We start from the raw sequence: 23,071 nt of genomic DNA, 5'->3' as shown, positions 1-23,071 counted from the left end.
GAGCATAAGTTCTGAGCCTAATGAAGGTCTTTTCATAAAGTAACCTTAGGAAAGTGCAATGATAATAACATGAAACTAAGTTGTGATATAAGAAAGCTTTCTACCTTATCCATACCTGCTGTATAGAATCTTTGTAAATTGTGGAACCACAAAGATATGAGACCATACAAATATAATATATGGTATTTAGTTGTTTCTTCTTCTTCTTCTTCTTTTTTTTTTTTTTTTTGGTCAAGTAGAAGGAATCAAACTCAGGACCTTGTGCTGCCCGGGCAGGTGCTTTGCAGCTGAGCTATATCCTTGGCCCTTAGGTTATTTACTTTAGAAAGCAGAATTTTTATTAAGAACAGTCACATATGTAATTGCTAAACTGCATACAAAGCATTTCAAATTCTGTGACCAAGGGATCTTCTTGTAGTTGAACAGCACTGGTAAAGACTTCACAAATTTAAGGATCCTAAATTCAGTTGCAAATAATGTTCCTTAAAAGCAACTGCAGCTGATTTCCTGGTAGCTGTTCTTTTTGTTGCTGTTGTTTTTGTTTGTTTTGTTTTGTTTTCCAAAGAACTGACTTTCTTCAAAGAAGAGGATTATAGTAATATCCTGAAATGAGAAAACTAGAATCCAGTTGCAGTTTAGAATTTGCAGTGGGGATTCTGAAGAAACACTACACGGAACTTTACTTTCACAACTCAGGCCACAAAGAGTTTGATAATACTTAGTATTCAACTTTGGAAAGGGAAGAAACAGAGCAATGTATGCATTTGTGGCGTAGGATAAAATGAGTAATTATTCTAAAACTAGAAAAAACTGAAGAAAATTAAACACTGGCCGAGCAGTGACTCAGTCCTCTCAATGTTTGCTAAAATTTTATCAAGAATTTTTGCAGTTGTTCTCAATGATAAGTATGCATTATTTTGTCATTTTTGGGTATAATATCCAAGTACATTTAATGATTGAATGCTAAGTTGAAATGGAAGATAGTTTTCTTTTTTCTTTTCCCCTAAATCTTCCATTTCTGGAAAAAGAAAATCAAACATTTATTAACTGCGTTCTATTGTTGTCTTTCTCTTTAGAAGGTAATTTGTGGTCAGGGAGCCCAGTGGGGAAGCTCCTTCTCTTCCAGATGGCTGTGACATTTGAGAAAACCTTAGAGGATTAAAGGCACTCTAGTGAGCACTCACCACAAACTCCTGACACAATTTGACAGTCCTAATCTGTGTCCGCCACTGATTGGATGACCAGGGGCACAGAATTCTCATCCCACAGTGCCGTCACCAGCCTCATCGTCAAGGACGCTAAAAATGTCCCAAAGTTTCCGTGGTTGTTTTAGGATAAGGTATACAAACATTTCTCCATGAAATGTTCTTCAAAAGACTCAGGGAAGTAACTGGGAGGGCTTAAAATAACTGCAATATTTTTGCATCAATGAGCACAGCATGCTCTGAATGTCTTTACTCTTTATTAAGTAAGGTTTGCAAACAATCTAAATGGTTAAATGGTGGAAGAAACTATAGAAATTGAGCTCAGAGGGTAAAGCTTATCAAAGCTAATTATATATTACCACCATCTGTCAAAACCTAACAGAGTAAATACACTTATTTTTAGAATTTCAAAGCAAAAAACTGAAAATTTTGCCACATGTGGCAAGTTGTGTGTGTGTGTGTGTGTGTGTGTGTGTGTGTGTGTGAAAGGGGGAGTGAGAAAATGGCAAGAAAGTGAATGTGTCTATTCAGCCTTTTTTACTTTTCATGATTTCATGATTTGGTCAGTTTTTATTTAAAATAATTTAGATTTGTTAAATTTTAAATTGATTGAAATTTATCCAGTTTTGATAAAGTGAGTTTATTGGCTTGGAATTCAGTCCTCTCCTCTGCAGCCTCTAAAATTACCATGGCAACAGGTGTGTAATTATCAGCATTGTGCATAGCTTCAATGTGTGGTGTACTTCTTCTGGTTGACTGAGTATTAAATCATACTCCTTAATACCTCCTGATAAACAGATAGGGCTTTGGTCATAGCCTGTAAGTTGATCCTGATTCTTTTTAATGCAAAGCCATTGAATGGGAAATTTTTTGTCTTTTAGGATTTTCTGGTTTTATTAGAGAATGACAGGAAGTCAGATTTATTTCCTTTAATAAAAATGAAATAAAGTATGCAACTAATACTTATTTTCTTTTGTAAAATTTTATTTATGAGCACATAGTGTTTACTATTTCTGGTTGCAAGTGTTCTCATGCCTTTTTTCTTTAAAAAACACTTCCAAAGAAAAGCTTGTGTTTTAACTGCTTGTTGTTCTAACAAATGACAAGTGTCTATTGAATGAAACTGTAAAATGAAACTTTTGAATGAAGACATATAGTCTTATAATATGAACTCAAGAAAGACGTAATATTTGTGATTTTAAAATTTGTATCATTTCTAATATTCCAGGTGGGTATTTCTGACAAATTTACAATTGTAAATAGACAAGAAAGTTATATGATAATCTGTCTCATTTTATGTCTGTTGCCAAACTCAGAAATTTCCATAGATTTGTATTGAAAGAGATAATTATTTATTCTATTATTAGATCATCCAGTATCATTTAATTTATAAATATTACATATGCATTTGACTTATATGTTCTGAGAAATAGATTTAAAACATATGGATTGAATTCAGCTAAGCATAATATTATTAGCTAAAAAACAACTCAGATGATTGCAAAGTTTTACAGATCTTTTCATTACTTAGTTTCTTTTTTAATAGAAATATTATTCTGAAATGCTTTTCTGTACATGGGAATAATAAAACATAATTAGTGTTAGAACAAAAGCCAGTATAAGGAATATTTATATTCACTCGAATTTCCAGGATAGATAATTCTCTAAAGTGCTACATGTGACCACTTTTATGTTGTTCTTCCATCTTTAGTCTGAGCAAATATCCCATTTTGTTGCCTTTCTAGAATATGATATGTATCTAAATCTCAAAATTTTAGTTTTAGTATACTTCCATTTTGAAGCTAAAACCTGTAGGAAAGTTGAGGTGTCAGTGGTATGAGTTTGTCTAGTTCCTTATACATGACTATTAAAATGGGATCTGACCTACTCTATTCATAGTTTGAATTGCCAACTAAGGACAAGGTGAAAGTTTTATTCACACAAACAAGTCAATATTCCTGGAAGAGTGGACAGTCCCCCAAAACAATAAACAGAACGTGGAGAATATAGCGGTTTTCTCTGGATTTGTTTCTGCGCTGCTTCTCTCCGTGTTACTCTAGTTCATATTTAAACTGTATTTTTCTTTTAATTTTAAAGAAAGGATAAATACACTCAGTGTATTTCTGCAAACTCTTTTAATGGATGGCAGCCAGTGTCAGCCATTGTTTCACTGGCTTGTGGCTGCTCAACTGTGCAAGGTTGCCTGGAAACGCTGCGGCAGAGAGGGCTCTCCAGCCACTTTCCAGACTTCCCAGCCCAGCGCCTACCGACTCCGGAATCCAGCTACCGGTGGTTCCTTTGAAATTTCCTTAGTAAACTAATGATCTTGTACATGTAGAAAATAGAAAAGCAGCTTCCCACTCTGTGAGGCCTGCATGTTTGTAACGAAAGATACAAACATTCGCAGAAATTTTGTCTTTGTAGTTATCATTTTAAAACAAGATATTTTTCTTCCTGAGTAAACGGGATATACAATTTTGTTAAGCCTGTGTTTTGTAAGAGGTAATATTATTTGGAAGTATTTGGATTATTATCCACGATACTCTGTCAGATTGGATACTTGTTGCTGTTCTAATCCCAGTTTTATGCTATAAAAATTATCAATATTTTACCTCGGAAAGGTTGAATCATGATATTTCAATGTTTTTATTAAGTTTTAAAGTAAATGCTATTATTAGCTAACAGTTTATGGCCACTATTCAGTTTATACTTATTTAAATTTATTTGAGATTTCCCTGTGAGCCTTTAGGAAAATAAAGTTTGTGTGATTTTTAATACTACTAATTCAAATGATCATACTTAGCTTTGCTCTTATTTTTTGTTTAAATATAACTTAATCACTTTTACATAAGAATTAAGATCTGAAAATTTTTGATGATGGGTTTTTATTACTCCAAATTTGTAATACTGAATTATAACATGAGAATGTGTTATGCATGTGATCTAATTATAAGTAATATGTAATACCTGTATACCATCACTAGCTCTAAAACAAAAATTAATTTAATAACACATAGTAGGTAGAGTCTTTTTTGTTATAAGTAATTTGAAGTGCTTGGTTACTGACATGAGATATGAAAAGACAAATGTGACCTGGAAAGTTTGCAGGGAATGCTATCATCAGATGTGGCTCACCTACTTACAATTAGACTTTGATCTCTCAACATTGTATCTACCTCATTTTCTTTCGAATTCTGTCAGGCAATTTTAATTGCCTTTTTAAAATATTGCCAAGGATACTCTTTCTTAGCCTTCTGTAGACTACATAGATTAGTCATAAATACTGAACCTTACTTATACTATTGTAGATATTCAAACTTTTAAAATATTTCCTCCTAACTTTTTATTATAGGAAGAGCTATTTGTATTAATGGATGGGCTGATGGCTATAGAGATAGACTTTAAGGTTGTTCTAAGAGATAATTTTTTAGTTTTAAATGGATGTGTGACTGCTCATTGATTTACTGATTTGTGCTTATTTTTTGAAAAGTTGAATTTCCATTCACAAAGATCTGGTATATTCTTTCATATTTTCTTTCCTTTTGTGCCTCAGTAACCTGTGTATCTCAGAATAGCTACTCAGAACTGCTCATAGGTTTCTATGATTTTTATTCAGTTAAATAACTTGTGTGTTAGATATTGCAAATGCTGAAGCATTTTAAAGCTGAAATATATTGCTCCTCATGTGTCCACTATGTTTTTATTATAAAATAACTAACTGTAAGCTGAAAACTGCTGTACCAAATAGAAATCTGGTGATCACACTAACATCAGAGTCACTCAAATTTAAATTTGTCAGGAAGGTTTAGTAGTTATCAAGGACAATATGAGAGAAAGAAATGCAAATACTTAGTTTGTGTTAGACAATCTTGTTTCCAAGATGTTTTACAGATTTTATTGCGTTTATTCTAGGGAACATCCCAGTGATTTTGGTAGCATTGTTTTCATTCTGCAAATCAAGGAACTCATGCATTCTGAGGTTTAATTGAACTCAGATTTCTCACAATTATTTCTATTGTTAGAGAACATAGTTTTCTCACTTGACTTTGAACTTCCTAATTAATGTATGGAGAGATTATATCTCTCATGGTCTACAAAGCTGTAACCGTAAAGCTAGACAAACCTTAAAAATCAAGGTGATGGTTTGTTAAAGCCAATATTTTACTGGATAATGCGTTCACTGTATAAAAATTACAACTTAAGCCCTAGTAGAATTTCTATAAAATTAGGTTCAGTGTGTTTATGTCTTAACAGAATGAATCAAGTACAAATAGATATAAGAGTGCCAGGACACAGAAAAATACCAGATCTTCAGAATCACTCTGTACAAAGACATCAGTAAGAAGTCTAAAAATAAGTTAAACTGTAGTGCCTGACCCTCGGATCTAGTAACATTATAATGAGAATAAATCCTAATCACTGAAGGCAGAATTTCAGTACCAGGGGAAATTTAGAAGGCCACTAAGGAGGAGATGATTTTTTTGTGAGATCACAAAGATGTGTCCACCAGAGGTTGGAAAACAATAAAACAGAATTTCAGGTGAGCATAGAGACATAAGTGGATGATGAGAAGTTCCAACTGTCAAGCAAGGTGTGGAGTGTGTTTGGCTGAACAGAGAGGGTCCCTGGTGCTGTACTAGAGCCAGCATAAAGGAAAGGTTTGCAGAGTGTACGAATACACTGGGGTGATACCTCAGTGGATACATGGATCTGGATCTAGAATGCACTTATTAACTAGGAAATAAAATTATTCAGATTATCCACTGAAAAATTTGCATTTGTGATAGTCTAGGGGGTATGATAAAGGGAGATGGTCAAGTAATGCCAGGAATCTGTTACTTTCATCTAGGTTCTCAGTCTCAGGGAAAGAAAACGCAGGGTGAAACCAGCAGATGAATAAAACCAGAGAAAGCAATGCTCAGAAATCTTGAACTAGTGCTATTAATTAAGTTTTAAAAATATAAAGACAGTGACATTACACAAGGCACTTGGCTTTGCAGTGTTTTGGTTGTTGTTTGTATGTTTTTGTTTTTCTGTCTGACTTTTCTCCCTTTACTGAGTATTTGGTGCAAGCGATAGGAAAAGGATGACTGAAATTTATGGGAAGTCAGCTATTCTCTCATTTGATAGAGGTCAAGCTGGAAGCAGATTAGTCATGGAGGGAGGAAGATGGTTAGATAGAATGGAAAGTGAATCAGATGATTCCTTTCACAACAGGGAATGCATGATAGGCAAGAGGTGAACGTGCTGGATTTGGTGGGAGGAGAGAGTGTTTGCTAAGCAGCACAGTGAAGGACTGATGACTTACTGACCTGTGGAAGTGAGGAGTGAAGGGAGTTTTGAACTCTGGTCCAGTTCTGGACTGGATGGAACCATTTCTTCCCTTTCCACTTTAGCCAGGTACCACTGAAAGATGCATAACAATGGAGGCTTCCTGACTGTGTCTCTTTTCCTCTCACTCATGTCCTCACGTTGCAGAAAAGCAATGAGTATTAGTTACATGTTTATCATCCATCCCCATTTAACTTGTGCCCTTCCCTGTGGAAAGTTAACAGAGGGGCTCAGCTACATTATGGGAAGATTCAGGAGGGTCTGTTAGTGAGAGGTGGTAGTTAAAGCATTTGTATGCCAGCCAGGTCTTCCTTTGGAATCTCTCTGTGGTTTCTCTGCCTCAATCCAGCCCAGACAAATCCAGCAGAGACAGAGCTCTTCTTTTGACTGGCACTTTTTTAAAAAAAAAAATTTGTTTAAGGAGAAAAAGAAAAAAAGCAGAGAAAGGGTACAAGTTATACAGATTTACAGAAAAAAATAAACAGTAGGAAATCACTAGTTAATGGATTGCATATTGTCATCTTAGAAATAGTTAAAGCTTATAAAGCTTTAACTATTATAAATTTAAACTATTATATATGATAGTTTATTAATTATTAATTATTTATTAAACTATTAATTTATAATAGTTCAAATTATAAAGTATTATAATTTGAACTATTATAAATTAAAGCTTATAAAGTGGACATTCCAACAGTGAGACTGCAAACAGTTCTGTTCAATGATCCAACAAAACTCAGTAATATCATTATCTTATACACTTAAATATACATGCAGTTATATCGTTTAGAGCACTTTCTTTTCCTCTCTTTTGTACAATGACAATTACACATTTTGGGTTTTGTTGCTCCCACAGTTCTTATTACTTTTTTGGAAGAGAGTAGAACCAAACATGACATAACAGAACAGAGTCAGTCAAATCAAAAGGGTGGACATAATAGATAATGTAAAAACATAACACAAGGTGATCAACAATGGTTACCGTAATGCCTCCAGCTATCTCTAGTAGAATTGCCTATATCATCAGTTATAATCAAATTGAACAAAACAGTAAAGAGCAAAACCGGCAAAACCAAAACATTGGAGACATTATAGGTCTTCAAAAGTAGATAATAGTCAACCAGAATGGGCTTCATAATGAATCCCACTATCTTCACAGCTGTTGCCTAAACTTTCAAACCTGGTACTATCAAGCAAAACAGAATAGAGGAACATCAGTCAAAACAAGATGGTGAGAGCAATACAGGGCTTTCAATCAAGATAATAGAAAGTCAAAGTGGGTTACTATAATATATCCTGCTATTTTTTAAAATTTATTTTTCCCTTAGTTAAAAGGATAAAAATAAAAAAGTAAATAATAAAATGGAGATTGAGATAAAAGAGGGCATAACAGCAAAACAGCGCAGATCAAAACATAACCATTTAAGCAAAATAGTGTTTCACCACAAGATAATCCCGATATAAAAATAGTTACCATATTGTCTCTTTCCTTGAAATCTTTGAGTATAACTTCGTATACTGTAGCATCAAATATATCAAAACAATGTAAAACCATTTAAGAGAATGACAGTATGACAGGGTATTTAGAATCAACTAACAGAAAATGAACAATGGTTTCTGTATAATCTCCTTGTCTATAAAAGTTTTTGCTTATACTATCATATATAATAAAATCCAATAAGATACAACCTGTTTAGACCAATGGAGACAGAAGAACAAAAGCTTGATGAGACTTCAAAACAAGATGATGCTAAATCAGTATTACCTATGAAGACATCATTTTCTCCAAAATAGCTGTTCTTATCATCCAATCTTCTCTGCCTCATTTCTGTTGAGCTCTTTTTCTGTCATTAGTTGTCAATTTGTCTTCTTCATTTTGTTTTCTGCTCCATTCATTGTGGCCTCTCTGCCACTATTTCTGGATTCTTCGTATTTTTCTTTTTTAGAGTATCCTGCAGTATTCTCTGTAGAGTTGGATTGGTGGTTGCATATTCCCCTAGTTCTCTTTATCCTGGAAGCACCTTGTTTTTCCATCAATTTTGAGGGATAGTTGTGCAGGATATATCAATCTTGGCTGGAGATTATTATCTTTCAAAGCTTGAATTATTTCCCCCCACGCTCTTCGTGATTTGATGGTTTGTGCCGAGAAGTCTGCTGTAATTCTGATGGGTGTTCCCTTGTAAGTGATCTGTTTCTTGTCACTGACAGCTTTTAATATTCTGTTCTTGTATTGGATTTCTGGAATTTTAATTATTATATGCCTGGGTGTTGCTCTGTTTGGGTTGTAGATGGCTGGTGTCCTGTATGCTTCATACAACTTAGTATCTTTACCTTTTGCTAAGTTAGGAAAATTCTCCTCAATTATTTCTGTGAGTAGCTTTTGTAGTTCATTTGTTTGTATCCCTACTTCTTTTATGTTCTTAATTCTTAAGTTATAGATTGGCACTTCTTAAAACAAAAAGAAGGAGGGAGAAAGGAAGTATAGAAAAGGTAGGATGGAGAGGAGAAAAGAAGAATTCTTGAATTACATGGCGCATTTAGTGAAAGTAAATTCCAAAATTTTGAAAGGTACGTGACTGGGGGTAGTTTCTTTAAACTCTTATAACCCCAGTATCTTTTTTTATCAACTAAGGTAATGAATTTACTCATTTTTTTTAAGGAGCATCTTTCATGCAGTGTGAAGGTTCAGTGTAAAAATAATTTCTTTTTTTTTGTTGTTGTGTGCAGTACTGGTAAATTTTAATGTGCTTAGTAGTTTTTTTTTTCATTTTTTATTTTTTGGTGCTGTGACTTTTTAAGGACAACGACAGACTTTTTATTGTGTTCTTTACTGGGAACACAGTGCCTCAAAGTAGTAGGATTCAAGAAAGCTGCTGTAAAAATTGTATAAATTTTAAAAGGTACATGTGATTAAATTAAATCCAGGATTTAAAAAGCTAAATTAAATTTACTAATGTAATTACTAAGAGCTAGTTCCAAAGACATAAAGGAGCAGAGTTGCAGAGAGCTATATGCCTGGTGCATTCTTTGCCATGAGAAGCAGTAGTGACATAAGAGATGAATTTTTCTTATCGTTACTACTTAGTGAATACTAGTGAGATGCCAAGTTGGTATTCTCACCATCTTACATGTCTAAACTCATTGAATCCTTAAAGTCACCCTTTGAGCTTTAATGCCTATTTAATAAAATGAGAAATCAAGAAAAAGAAACAGTTTTGCCCCATTTGTGTCAACCATAGATCTCATTATGACTAATGAGAGCTGATTAGTAAATGATAACCAGAGTGTTTAATATTTGATATTGTATTGACCTTGTGGGACATTGTACAGATTTTAAAAAAAATCCTGAGTAATTTCTAATTAATGTTAAAGTACCTAGATGAATGATTTTCAAATTAACACACATCTGACAGTGATCAGAAATTTCCTAAAAACCTTCATATCTTGTCTGCAAGATTCACTTCAGGTAGAGTACACATAATTTACTTTGGGATTTTACTATTAGAACCCTTCACTCTTTCCCTTCCTTTCATCTGTGCTTTTATCTAGCATCCATTTATCTATCTATACACACATCCAACCTACCAATCATTGAACCAACAAACTAACCATGATATGTACTGGGCTCACAGTATTTGTCATGCACTGTGAATGATGGTGATTGCATTTCTTAAAAAAGATTTAAAGGATTTTTTTGTTTGTTTGTTTCTGTAGTACTAAGAATTGAGTGCAGGGAGCACTGGGCTACGTGTTTAACCCTTATTTTATTTTATTTTTCTATATTTTAGACTATATTTTATATTTATATGTAAAATATACATTTTATATATAATATAAATGTATTATATTTATATATGTATTATATATTATATATCAATTATATATGTTGCATATTTATGTAAAATGTATTTCATATATTTTATATTCAAATAAAAATATATATCTACATTTTATTTTATTTTTTATCTTATTTTGAGACAGAATCTGGCTGAGTGGCCCAGACTGACCTCAAACTTTTGATCATCAGTCAGACTTCATGCTAAAAGTAGCAAGGATTACAGGGATGCCTCACTACTTTTAAATAAAAGATAGTTTAAAAGTTCAAAAATCTCTAAAAGTGCTTTTAAAAGAGAGGTTGAAGGGAAGAGAGAAGAGTAGGAAAAAAGAAGCAGTGTGTATCATGCACAGATACAAATTTCCTATGTTGTGTTATAATTATGTATGACTAAAATGTACCAATAAAATAAGTGAAAAAAATATTTTCATGAGACCTGGGAGGGCTCACAATAGTCACACACATGTACACACTTTACAAATCTATGCCCACTCATTAAGATCTATCTTTCTTTCTGTCTGTCTGTCTGTCATCTTTCTGACTGTCTGTCTGTCTTGTCTTTCTGTCTGTCTGTCTTTCTGTCTTTTTTGTACCAGGGATCGAACTCATGACTTTGTGCTTACCAAGCAGACATCTAAGCCACTGAACTAAATCTCCAATCCGTTATTTCTTTTATTGAATTTTTAGCTCAAAACCTTTCATTTGCTTGTCTTGATATCTTCTATTATTTGCTGTGACTTTATATGTCTTTGCTGAGGCTGTGTCTTTTTTATTTGTTTCAGATACATGTGTAATTGTTTTTGAAGCTTTCTGGTAATGTCTTGTTACAATTTTTGTCAGAGTCTACCATCTTCTTCATGTTGGTACTGGATTCTGTTGACTGTTTCTTTGTTCGGTTTATTTTCATGGTTCTTGGTATGAAGAGAAATTTTCAATGGGCGTGTGGACATTTTCTTGTCATTAACGAAAACGGATCTTATGTAATACTTAAAAACATAATTTCATTGAATAAAAAGCCATATTAAATACTTCAGAAAATATTAATTGTAGCATATACTCATTTGTTCAAAGAGAGAAAGGTATGAGTTGCCTCCTGCTCTGACTTAATCAGACAGGGCCTGGGAGGCATCACACACTGCTTCCTGCACCATAGATAATTGCCAGTCCATTCACTTATACTGAATTTTAAACCGAGTTGGGTGAATTTTTTTTTTGATATGTCAGGCCTTTATAATTTGATCGACTTGATCTGAGACCTGAATCAATCTAAATCTGTATAGTAGCTAGATGCTTAAAATACAAAATAATTTGGTTCTTGAAAAAGAAAAAAAATCACTGCACTTTATTTTTAGCCTCAAGTATCTCATGTTTTTAGTACTTTTTTATTTAAAAAAGTTCACATTGAAGAACAGTATATTTAAAATGGCATATTTTGGCATGACCCTTGAAATTTTACACATTGCTTATTAATATTTGACATGGTATTAGCAAATTTACAGAAATACTAGTCATGCATAGATGCATTGATATGTTGATATTTCTTGATTAAATGTATATATGGTTAAAATGAATGCTGAGTTTTAAAAGTAGTTAATATCTTTTAAAAAAACTATGAGAAACATTTTCAGTAAAAAACGTTAGATATTCATAAGTATTTTTTCTTAATAACCACATTCAGAAAGTTTACACTAAAAAAAGTTTATCATCATTTCAGTCTGGATCCAAATTCTTTGTTTTCCATCTTTTTGTCTAATCCTGCTCCATTATTTTAAGAAAAAAATATTTTAAAGATGGAGGGGCTCCTTCTCTGGTTGACTCTCTGCTGGGACAGCCTAATTAGTAAATGCCTTACTCCCATCTCACTCCTTCCTTTTCTGCCACCCTATGTGGCATCTTCCAGGGGTAGATGAGGGTGCCCCAAAGAAGGACTTGGGAATTGAACGTGGGGATTTAAACCATCTTAATCAAGGTGGTTCTGTTTACCTGACTTCCAGCTTTTCCTCAGTCTAGGATGGGGGTAATGAGGGCAGAGACTATAGCAGCCTTCTGGAGACACAGAGGAAAATCTCAAAGGAACTAAAAAGCATTTGAGGTACTTGACAAATGCTCGACTCTGACTAAAGACTTCCACAGGAGTCTGTAGACTTTAGGGGGAGGAAGAAAAGGAATAGTTTGTTTTTCATGGTTTAATTTTCTAAGCAGATTTGCGAATTGACTCAAGGTTATGTTTTAATTCTTTGCATTTTGTTTTGTATACACTGTACCTTCTTTTTAGCCCACAACAATATAATTCTCCCTTAAAATATTCTTTAACACTTAAAACTGTATCTAAAATATGAATAGACACATATTTTCCTGAAATTTAATCTTGAAGGTTTTGCTTCCTTATTTTTTTCTAAGTTAACTATATCATTCTGCTTTAGCACTTAAAACCTGATATTTCTTATTGGAATATTGCCTTTAAAATTCATTTTCTAAGGGCAGTAAAAATATTTATAAGAGAGATTTTAATGTTTATAAACTACTTTGTGCCTCAGTCTGTAGGTTAACCCTGAAACAATAACAGCATTATAGCTTCCTGAACTGGGATGATAAAAACAAATAAATAAAAATGAATCTTGGAACTGGATTTCACTTTAGATATCTAATTAAAAATGTTTTAAATGGATAATTTACAGTGAATCTCATGAAAAAATAAATACAGACTAAAAAGAGAGACGATTACTTGTGTCATGTCATTTTCTTAATTTGAAACATGTGCGTGCTCTTTAGTATATGTATGCAGAAAAAATTAAAAATGAAAATGTTGTCAAGCCAGAATGCCATTTTGAAAATAAAATAAATCAAAGATATGTTACATAAATTTTCAGGGGTAATTTAGAGTATGGCAGTGTCTTACCGTAATTATTTCCGTGTATGGGAAAAATAAGCTGGAGAGAATTTACATCCATGACTTCTTAATTTCATTTCTATCCTTAGGTTTCACTTCACTCCCATGATAACATGAAATAGTTACACCACCTGTTTTCCGTTGGGCTTTCAGTTTGGGTTAATACTTACAACATAGCTGTGTATTTCTAAGCAGAATTTTCTGAAAGTCTGAAGTTAATGATAACAATAATAATATTAATAATGATGAACTGTATTTAATAAAAGGAGTTCCAAGAAGATACCCTTCATTCCCCAAAAGAGAAGAAATCTAGTAACAGACACACAAATTTCCTGTGCAGAGATAAAGGCTTTGTGAATCAAGTTCATGAATAAGAAAATCAGTCCACTTCCATGTGAATCTGGCAGGAAAATATTTATATATAAAAACTGATCATATAAAATTTATGGAGTGTATTTTCCTATGACACGTTATAACAGAGCAGATCATTATAAAGCAGTGCTTTTAATGAACTGGAGATATTTCTGTCTTCAAAAGGATTACTGTGAATTGTGGAAGTTGGAAAGAAAAGAAAAACTTCCTGTTTGAAAAACTTCAAAAGCATTTTGGAGTAATGTTTCCAAGTTTCTATTTTAAGTAAGCAAAAGAGAAAGTTATTTTCTAGTAGAACGTCAAAAAAAAAAAAAAAACCCATCAGATCAGAAAGGCCATCCACAATTGATTTTTCTACTTGAAAGGGGAGAGGAAAGGAAAGTTGGTCTTTGCTCACGTCCATCAGGGTATTAAGCCTGTCAGCTCCTGTGCAAAGGATTTATTCTGAAAAGCAGACTTTGCACTTCAAGAAATAGTGGGATGGGGCATCTGTGGCCCGTGGTGTTTGCAAATGGAACAAGGAAAGCCAGCATCTTGCGCCTTGGAGGCCTGCAAATATGCAAGTACAAGCATTGTTTCTCAGTAATGATTCAAATGATTGGAAAATAATTTACATTCCCGGACAACTGGACAGTTTGCCCCCTGGCTCTCTACATCAGAAAGCTGGACTTTAACATTTTGGCAAATGATTCAGAAAAACAATCTAGGACAGATGTAGTTTTTATGAAATCATGTAACTAAAAAATGGGACAGTTTCTTTTCTGGTTCTCCCCTTTGTATTGCAAAATTTTCATGCTTAATATCTTAACTACCATTGTGTGCAAGGATACTTTGATTCTTTTTTTTTTTTTTTTAACATGTAAGACACTTTTCTTCTCTAAAGGTTGCTTTTGAGAAAACCTTGAACTTCCTTTTCTCTCAAAAAGCTAGGCGGTTCACAGGGTGCGTGCAGTGAGCTAACAACTAATTGCAGGCTATGAATTTGATGACCTAAATATAGCTAATTAAAAAATAATAAAACTTTTATAGGTAAGTAGAAAGTATAAGAAGATCACAAGATCAGTATTAACTGCTGTGTGGTGAGGTTATTCCTGGTGTTGTATTACAACAGAATTTTGAAAGCTGCTCTCACCATTGTAAGTTAACTAATTCATGGATACAGTGTTTCTGTTACTCTTGGGTAGAATTTTGCATGTACTCTTTTAAATGGAGTCATACACGTTAGTGTGATACTGTAATCTTTAATCTAGCCCCAATCTCTTTCCAATTTCATCTTATAATGTATCACTCCCCTTCAGCAACTTCTTTATTATTCTTTATGGTCAGCCTCAAACTGTTTTGCAACAGATTCAGCACAGAACTATTCAGAACATTCATGCATCCTGTCACTGTTGAACTGCTAGATATCAATCCTAAATTTTCCTTATACCTGTTCTGTTCTTTCTAACATACTTGTATCTATTTAGAATGATTGTTGCAGCCTAACAATTTGCCAAGTGTTAGGCAGTATTGGTCTAAGCATCTTGACAATGTTGCTTGTTACTTCATGTTCTTAATACGGTTGGTGTACCTTCCCGTTTCCCCATTACCAGGCAAGGGAAAGGGAAACCTACAATGAGTAGAAAGCTGGTGCAGCTTGCTGTGCCCGCTACCTTCCACTCCCCTTTCAGGAAGGTGGAGCTCTCTCCAGTGGTATTTGGTTTGCACCTGTCTCCTGGTCTTTGTGGTGACTGCCTCTACGTGGAGGTTTAGGCAGAAAAGAATGTAATAGGAGCCTGGATCTGTCATGTGCCTCTCATCCACATGACAGTTTTCCTAGTTCCCACTTCTATGAATGCCTCTTCATATTTTCCATTGGAATATATATTTTAGCCTTCATAACAAAAGACAGAATAGCAGCAATCAATTATAGGTGGCTCTTTTAATCTTGAAGTCACAGACTATTACATTACCACATGAGTCAGGATGCTTTGAGTCACAAGTGTCAAAAAATAATCTCACCTAGTTTATTCCACAATGTTTTTGTTCATTTCATGTAGAAGCCTAGCCTTTATGTGACTTCATCCATGTCTGGTACCAGAATCTGAACTGATACACCCAGTGTGATCTCCTATGCCTATTTATTCTGAGTCTCCTTTATCCTCTCTCCTACCTCCCTTCTCCGCTGTGCCCCTCCCATTATCCGTTCTTTTTCCCCCTATTTCTTTTATTCACGTTATTCTCTTTCAATCCATTCTGAAACAGGTTCTCAACACATTGTACAAATGGCTGACCTTTATAGCTCATAGCTTCTTTGATTCTCCGTGTCAGACTCAGGGAGTCCTGCTTTCTCCCAAATGCTTGTGTCAAATGTTTCTGGAAGGAAAATTACTTATCTTTGTTGGCCATATTGCTTCTCATTGATCAATCCATGTGGAGAATTCAACAGTGTGAGTGATAAGGCTTAGGCCATGTAACCATTCCAGTAGCCTAGGGGTAGACCGAGCCTTGCAAATTCTCACAGAAACCATATGTGATTTTGGAGGGAAATGCTGAGAGGGCAAAATAGCATCTTTTTTATAGCTGATCGTTTTCCTGTAATTGATCACTAATAAAGTCAGTAAAAACGCAGCAGCTCTTTGCATAAGGAAGTAGATAAATAAGAAAGGCAAAGATCTAAGCTGATCTATAAACAAAATGAGAAATTAAGTAACAATTCGTTGTCTCATGAGCTGTATTTAGAGTTTCTGATACCATTTTATATTTTGAGTTTATATCAATTCCCAATAGATAAAGCATTACAGTTAAATTCAATACAGTCCAAAATCACTCAAAAATGGTGTCTGACATTGCTCCTTCAGCAGTCTATTGCACGCCTGTTCTTTGCCAAAGCATGATTTGGATGACATGTCATTCTTTTAGTGACAGTAACTGAAGTGTTTCTATACTTAAGAAGAGTATTTTAGGCTGATAGAAAAATTAACCAGTGATACGCAGTTTGCAGGCAAAGCATATTCTGAGAATCTTCTCCCTCTTTAAGATTTCTTATGAAACCATATAGTGTGCAACTCCATTGTATAGACAAAAGACATTGAGAAAAGATATTTTCAGACGCTTAACCACATTAATCTTAAACCAATTAAATGTTTGAAACATTCGCAGGCCTCTCCAAAAACATTCTGAGAGTAAACGTGTACTCCAAATGAAATACATTTATATTTTGTGCATATTGTTTGTCTCCTAGCTGCAGTCAGCTAGGTTCAGAAAAGTTCTAAAGTGAATGACTCAGGCATTTGTTTCACTCTGATTTCTTCCATTTGGTGCAAACATTTCCGTGTATTCCAGCCTGTGAATGTCTGCAGCCCACGCCTCTGTCTTGGTTCTCAGTGTTCCAGATGAGGAGTGGATGGACTTTGAGTGTGGTTCCTCTTTTCACTGCAGCCCTTTGCCGGTGTCTCTCCAGCAAGCAGATTGATTCTGGCAGGCAGAGTCCCTGAGGCCGGACCCATGCAGTGCATTCTTACAGGAGCAGTGCGGTGACGGGGTAATTTCAGTGGGTCCCTGAGGCCGGACCCATGCAGTGCATTCTTACAGGAGCAGTGCGGTGACGGGGTAATTTCAGTGGGTCCCTGAGGCCGGACCCATGCAGTGCATTCTTACAGGAGCAGTGCGGTGACGGGGTAATTTCAGTGGGTCCCTGAGGCCGGACCCATGCAGTGCATTCTTACAGGAGCAGTGCGGTGACGGGGTAATTTCAGTGGGCTTTCCCTGGAACAGAGGTCTCCTGCCTTTCCTTCTGAAGACTGATTGGCTCCCAAAGGAGGCTCTCTCACTTTTCTCTTTTCTATTACTGAAATCTTGATATTTGGGCACAAAATTGGTCTTACTGGACAGATTCTGTATGTATGCTTCATGTAGTTATGTAGACATGATTCTTGAAGCTGAGTGTCCTTTAAATGGGCCAAATCACTTACATAATCCAGCTCTGTCTTACTAGTTTTTCCAGTTTTCAAAATAGTATTATGAGAAGAGAACAAGAGAAAGAGTAGGAGGGGAAGATTCAAAATAATTTCTAAGACCAGTTATTTCACAGATGGACTCAGATGAAAGTTCTCTGTAGTCTGCTGGAAAGAGAAATTTCTGAACACAACTTTTTGGACTTTTAAAAAAGTTAATTGAAAATAATTATATGTGTATGTGGTAAACCACCAGAGCCTTTCTATATTGTAGTGCTTAAAATAGATGCCAGTAGAACAAGTTAATGAGGGGGTTTCACAGCAAAAACTTGAATTCCAGTCAAGTAAAAATCAAAAAAGTTCAACATAAAATTTGAACACCTACTCTGTGCCCTAGATCTTTGTAGGAATCTGAAAAAATTCTTCTTAACCAAGACCTATAATTAACACGTTCAATCTAGTGGTGAAAGAGTTTTTAAAAAGCAAAGAATGCTCGTGATAAAATTTGACAGGTGTACTGAGAGCACTAATCATGAGGAATTAAGGAAACCTCTACTTTTGACATCATAAACTACAAGGAAGTATTTTATATCCTGACTAAAATTTTAGCAGGGTCCTGTGAACTTGTAGGAGAACAAAATGATACACTTTCAGTGGGATAGTGTTTCCTCTTCACTCTCACATGTGCAGAAACAAGATTTGGTTGTGTTTATCAATATCCGAAACTCTCTCGGCGAAGGCATAAGCAAACAACCTCGCTAAACAAGCTATTTCAGGCGCTTCTGGTTTATATTGGTCCCATTCAGAAGGATTCAATCACAGTTGGCTAAATCCTCAGTCAATTTAAAGTTCATATTTCATGTCAGGAATGTTTCTTCTCTGAATGAGTCTGCATTCCTTTCTCTTTCCTTCCCAAGATGGCCCTGGGAACAAGAACAAATTCCCATTTCATGAAGAGAGTGAAGCATGTTTCCGGGCTGTGCGCTTTTTGTCCTCATTAATCTCCTCTGGGAAAGGGTATCCCGTTATCCTGTGTTCTTTCTTACCACAGTCTGTCCATGATGATGCCCTGATGGTCATCTGTCCTGTGGAAAGTGGAGGTGATTTTGTTATTGTCGTTGTTGCTATTGTAATTGTTATGGCTTAGGTCTAAAGTCTCCAATATTTGGAAGGTGATTGGTGGCACTGTATTAATCAGTAGATTGAGTCCAGGAATTCATGAGCTGTTAGGAGGTCAGCCTTGTTCTGAGCAGTAGCCTGGGTATGTAATCTGGAAGGGTGTATTCTTATCCCTGGATCCTCTTGCTCTCTGCTTCTGGACTGAGAAGTAACCCACAACCACACCCCTCCACAGTGTCTTTCTCCCTTGGATCTAACCAATTGTTGAAGTAAATTCTGCGTAAGCCATGAGCCAGAATAAACCTTTTCTTTAAGAGGTGGGCACTGGGTAATTTGTCCTGGCCATGGGAAACTGACTAAGGCACTTTCTCTGCTGTTTTTGAGTACCCATGATTTATATGCTATCGACCAAACTACGGCATGGAAGCAAAACAAAAGCTTGTTTGCAGCTGCTGTGGACCTGATCTGGCCACACTCACTCTCTTGCACACACTCCAGTGGTGCTGTAGCTGGCTCTACAGCAGTCACAGTGAGGACAGTAAGGTGTGCAGCACCAAATATATTTACACTCTGCCCTTCACAGAATAAAATTTCCTAATCCCTGACCTCTGCATTCCTTGAGTTGTCCACTCTGTTTTTCTTTTCTCTTAATATATTTTGTCTTTTCCGGGGCACACAGAAATGAAATCTAGGCTAAAAAGGAGCAGAGAGCTATGTCAGAGGCTTCTGCTGTCTGCAGAACTCCCCACTTCTCTCTGCTACACTGTTTTTACAGCACTCAGAGTACAGAAAAGAAGCGGATAATCAGCCTCGGGTCAGCCTCACTCCATCACTGTTTATATCTGGGAGTGTTTTGAATTTTCTGTGTTTTTAAATTTTCAGCTTTTTATCTAAAAACTTTGGTGTATCCCTAAAGTTTCATTATCATTTAAACCTAGTTATGGCCCCCGCTATTATCCCTTGTTTATTCCAGAAGGCTTCCTGCTTAGTATCTGCAGGAAAGTTCCCGTACCTGTACTGTTCTGTGTGGCAGCGACTGCAAGTCCCGTGCACTTGTTAGAAGTGACCAGGTCTCAGGCCCACCCAGCCCTGCTGGGTGACAGTGTTGCAGCATGCCCTTCAGGTGACTGTGATTCTGCTCAAGTTTGAGAACCTCCACTTTATCTCACGCCTGGAGCTAAACCTAGATGATCTGCACCAGCCAGACTTTGTTTCTGATGTGTCAAAGAGAGTTTTCCTTTTCCACACTGGTTGAATGAAATAGACTCAAAATGTTGCCTGCCCTTCTCTGTGGCTTGTCGAGGCTCCTTGTTTTTTGTTTTTGTTTGTTTGTTTTTTTGTTTTAACTTTATATTTAAAGAGAAAAAAAAAAGCAAAACAGAAAAAATGGTAGCAACAATACAGAATTCCAAAGGGAAAAAAGAAAAAAAAAACACTTAAGAAACCACTAGTTGTATGTTACATCCTGCTATCTTAGAAATAATTGTTCAAGTTACAAAATTAAAGCATACAAAGTGGACATTTAAACAATGAGACTGCAAACAGTTCTGCTCAATGATCCAACAAAAACTTAGTAATGTGGCCATCTATCTTACACACGTAAACAAACATGCAGTTATATCTTTGGAGCACTTTCCTTTCGGCTCTTTATTACAATAACAATTACACATTTTGGGTGTTATTACTTTTACAGTTTTTATTACTTTTTACACTAGAGACACAATGTGATATTTATAAATATGATTCCTATTTCATGAATGAGGATATAGTCTCAAGTTGCCTCCATCTACCTATGAAGGCTTTAAGATTATCCTTTTTATAGCTGAGTAATATTCCATTGTATAAAAATACTACATCTTTTTCATCCACTCTGCAGTTGATGGGTATTTCGGTTGTTTCTAACATTTAGCTATTACAAATTGTGCTGCCATGAACATAGGTGCACATATATCACTACACGTATTCAGATTTTCTGGGAAAATACCCAGGAGAGGAATAGCTGGGTTGAATGAAACTCCCAATCCTAGTCTTCTGAGGAATCTCCATACTGATTTCCATAGTGGCTGCACCAATCTACACTCCCACCAACAATAGAGCAGTGTTCTGTTTTCTGCACAGCCTCACCAACGTTTGTTATCAGTTGTTTTTGATGGCAGCTATTCTTTCCGGGGTAAGATGAAATCTCAATGCTGTTTTAATTTGCATTTTTCAAGTGACTAGTAATGGTTAACATTTTTTCATATATTTATTTGCCATTTGTATATCTTCACCTGAGAAACGTGTGTTCATCTCAGATGCCCATTTTTGGAGAGGGTCTTTGAATTTGGGGGCTTGATGTTTTCAATTCTCTAAATGTTCTGGATATAAGTCCTTTGTCTGAGAGGTTCTGGCTGAGAGGTTCTTCCCCATTCTGTGGGTTTTCTTTTCATTGTGTTGGTGATTTCTTTTGAAGTACAGAATCTTTTCAATAATATGAGATCCCAGTTGTCGATTCTCTGAAGTGTTTTCTGTGCAATTTGCGTTTTGTTCATGAATTCTCTGCCTACCCCTATGTCTCTAAGACCTTGTCTTAGAGTAGACCTTGTCTTCCAGTAGATTTAGTGTTTCTGTTTTAATATTTAGGTCTTTGATCTATTTGGACTTTAGTTTTGTACATGGTGATGGGCATGGGTCTAGTTTCAGTCCTTGGCATGTGGAGAACCAGTTTTTCCAACACCATTTATTAAAGAGGTTATCCTTCTTCCAGTGAATGTGTTTAGTAACTGTGTCAAATACTTGGGGGCTGAGGGTCTTTGTAGTTGTGTTTGCATCTGCTCTATTGGTCCTCACATCTATTTCTTTGCCAGGAGCATGCTGATTTCATCACTGTGGCTTTGTAGTATAGTGTCAAGTCAGGAATTGAGATGCCTCTTACCTTGCCTTTGTTCCCCTGAATTGCCTTTGTTATTTTGGGTCTCTTCTGTTTCCAAATGAATTTTAGGAGTGTTTTCTCTAGATCTGTGAGGTACGTCAATGGTATTTTCGTTGGGATTGCATTAAATCTGTATAACAGTTTTGGGAGTATGGCCATTTTCACAATGTTGGTTCTTCCTACCCAAGATCAAGGAATATCCTTCCATTTTCTAATATCCTCTTCAGTCTCCTTTTTTAGCGTAGCATAATTTTCAGCATACAGGTAGAACACTCTGTAAACATCATCCAAGTCCAATTGCTAACAGATATGATTCAATTCTATTATTTCTTTGCTGACTTTTTGTCTAGTTGATCTATCTCTTTGTGACAATGGTGTGTTAAGATCTCCTGTTACAACTGTGTTCTTGTGTATTTGGTTTTTCATGTCCATTAGTATTTGTCTTATATAGTTGGGTGCTCCTGTATTTGGTGCATATATATTTAAAATTATTAGTTCTTCCTCTTGAATTTTTCCATTAGCAAGTATGTAGTGACCTTTATCTCTTTTAATCATTTTAGGTTTGAAGTTCACATTGTCTGCAAATAGAATAGTTACCCCTGCTTTTTTCTGCATCCTTTTGCATGAAATACTATTTTCCATCCTTTAACTTTTAATCTACGAGTTTCCTTTTGGGTCAGATGTGTTTCTTGTGTACAGCATATTGTGAGATCATGTTTCTTGATCCACTCTGTCAACCTATTTCTGTTGATAGGTGAATTGAAGCCATTTACATTTATGGATATAACTGATATGTACTGGCTTGACTTTGCCGTGTTATGTTCCATTTGTTTGGTTTCTGCTTTTACCCTTTGTTTAATTGCTTGTCCTACCTGGTGATTTCTGTCTGTTGTTGTTCTGGAGATTGTGGTCATTTTTATCTCTGTCTAGTGTGCCCTTCAATACTCTTTCTACGGTTGGTTTGGTGGATATGAATTTCTTCAGTTGTTCTTTGTCATGGAATTATCTTGTTTCTCCATTAAATTTGAATGATAGTTTTTCTGGGTACATCAGTTTGGGTTGAAAGTTGTTTTCATTTAGGACTTGAAATACCTCACTCCAAGCTCGTGTTGCCTTGAGGGTTTGTGCTGAAAAGTCTGCCATGATTCTAATGGGCTTTCCTTGATAGATGAGTTGTGTCTTTTCTTTAACAGCTTTTAATATTCTGTTTTTATGCTGTATGTCTGGGGTCTTAATTATTATATGTCTGGGTGTATATGTTGGTTGTGATTGTTTGGTGTTCTGTATGCTTCACTTATCTGCATATCAGATTTTCCCCCATGTTTGAGAAATTTTCTGCTACTGCTTCTGTGAATATTTTAGTTATGCCATTTGCATTGACTCCTGCATCTTCACTAATGCCTATTAATCTTACATTATTTCTATTGGCATCATCTTGAAGCTGCTGGATTGTAATTTTATGTTTCTTTGCTA

The 23,071-nt window shown here is 35.4% G+C and overlaps 1 protein-coding gene across 3 annotated transcripts in view; it reads left to right on the top strand.

The window, feature by feature from the left end:
- Positions 1–23,071, top strand: part of Slit2 (slit guidance ligand 2) — a 345,916-nt gene that overhangs the window by 89,641 nt on the left and 233,204 nt on the right. The gene's annotated exons all lie outside the window — the stretch shown is intronic.

The sequence above is a fragment of the Cavia porcellus genome, unplaced genomic scaffold (assembly GCF_034190915.1).
Source record: "Cavia porcellus strain 051 isolate PalLab524CR breed Dunkin Hartley unplaced genomic scaffold, mCavPor4.1 scaffold_18, whole genome shotgun sequence".
Lineage (NCBI taxonomy): Eukaryota > Metazoa > Chordata > Mammalia > Rodentia > Caviidae > Cavia > Cavia porcellus.
Note: the sequence above shows the minus strand (reverse complement) of the source record. Positions and strands in the feature narration are given on the sequence as shown.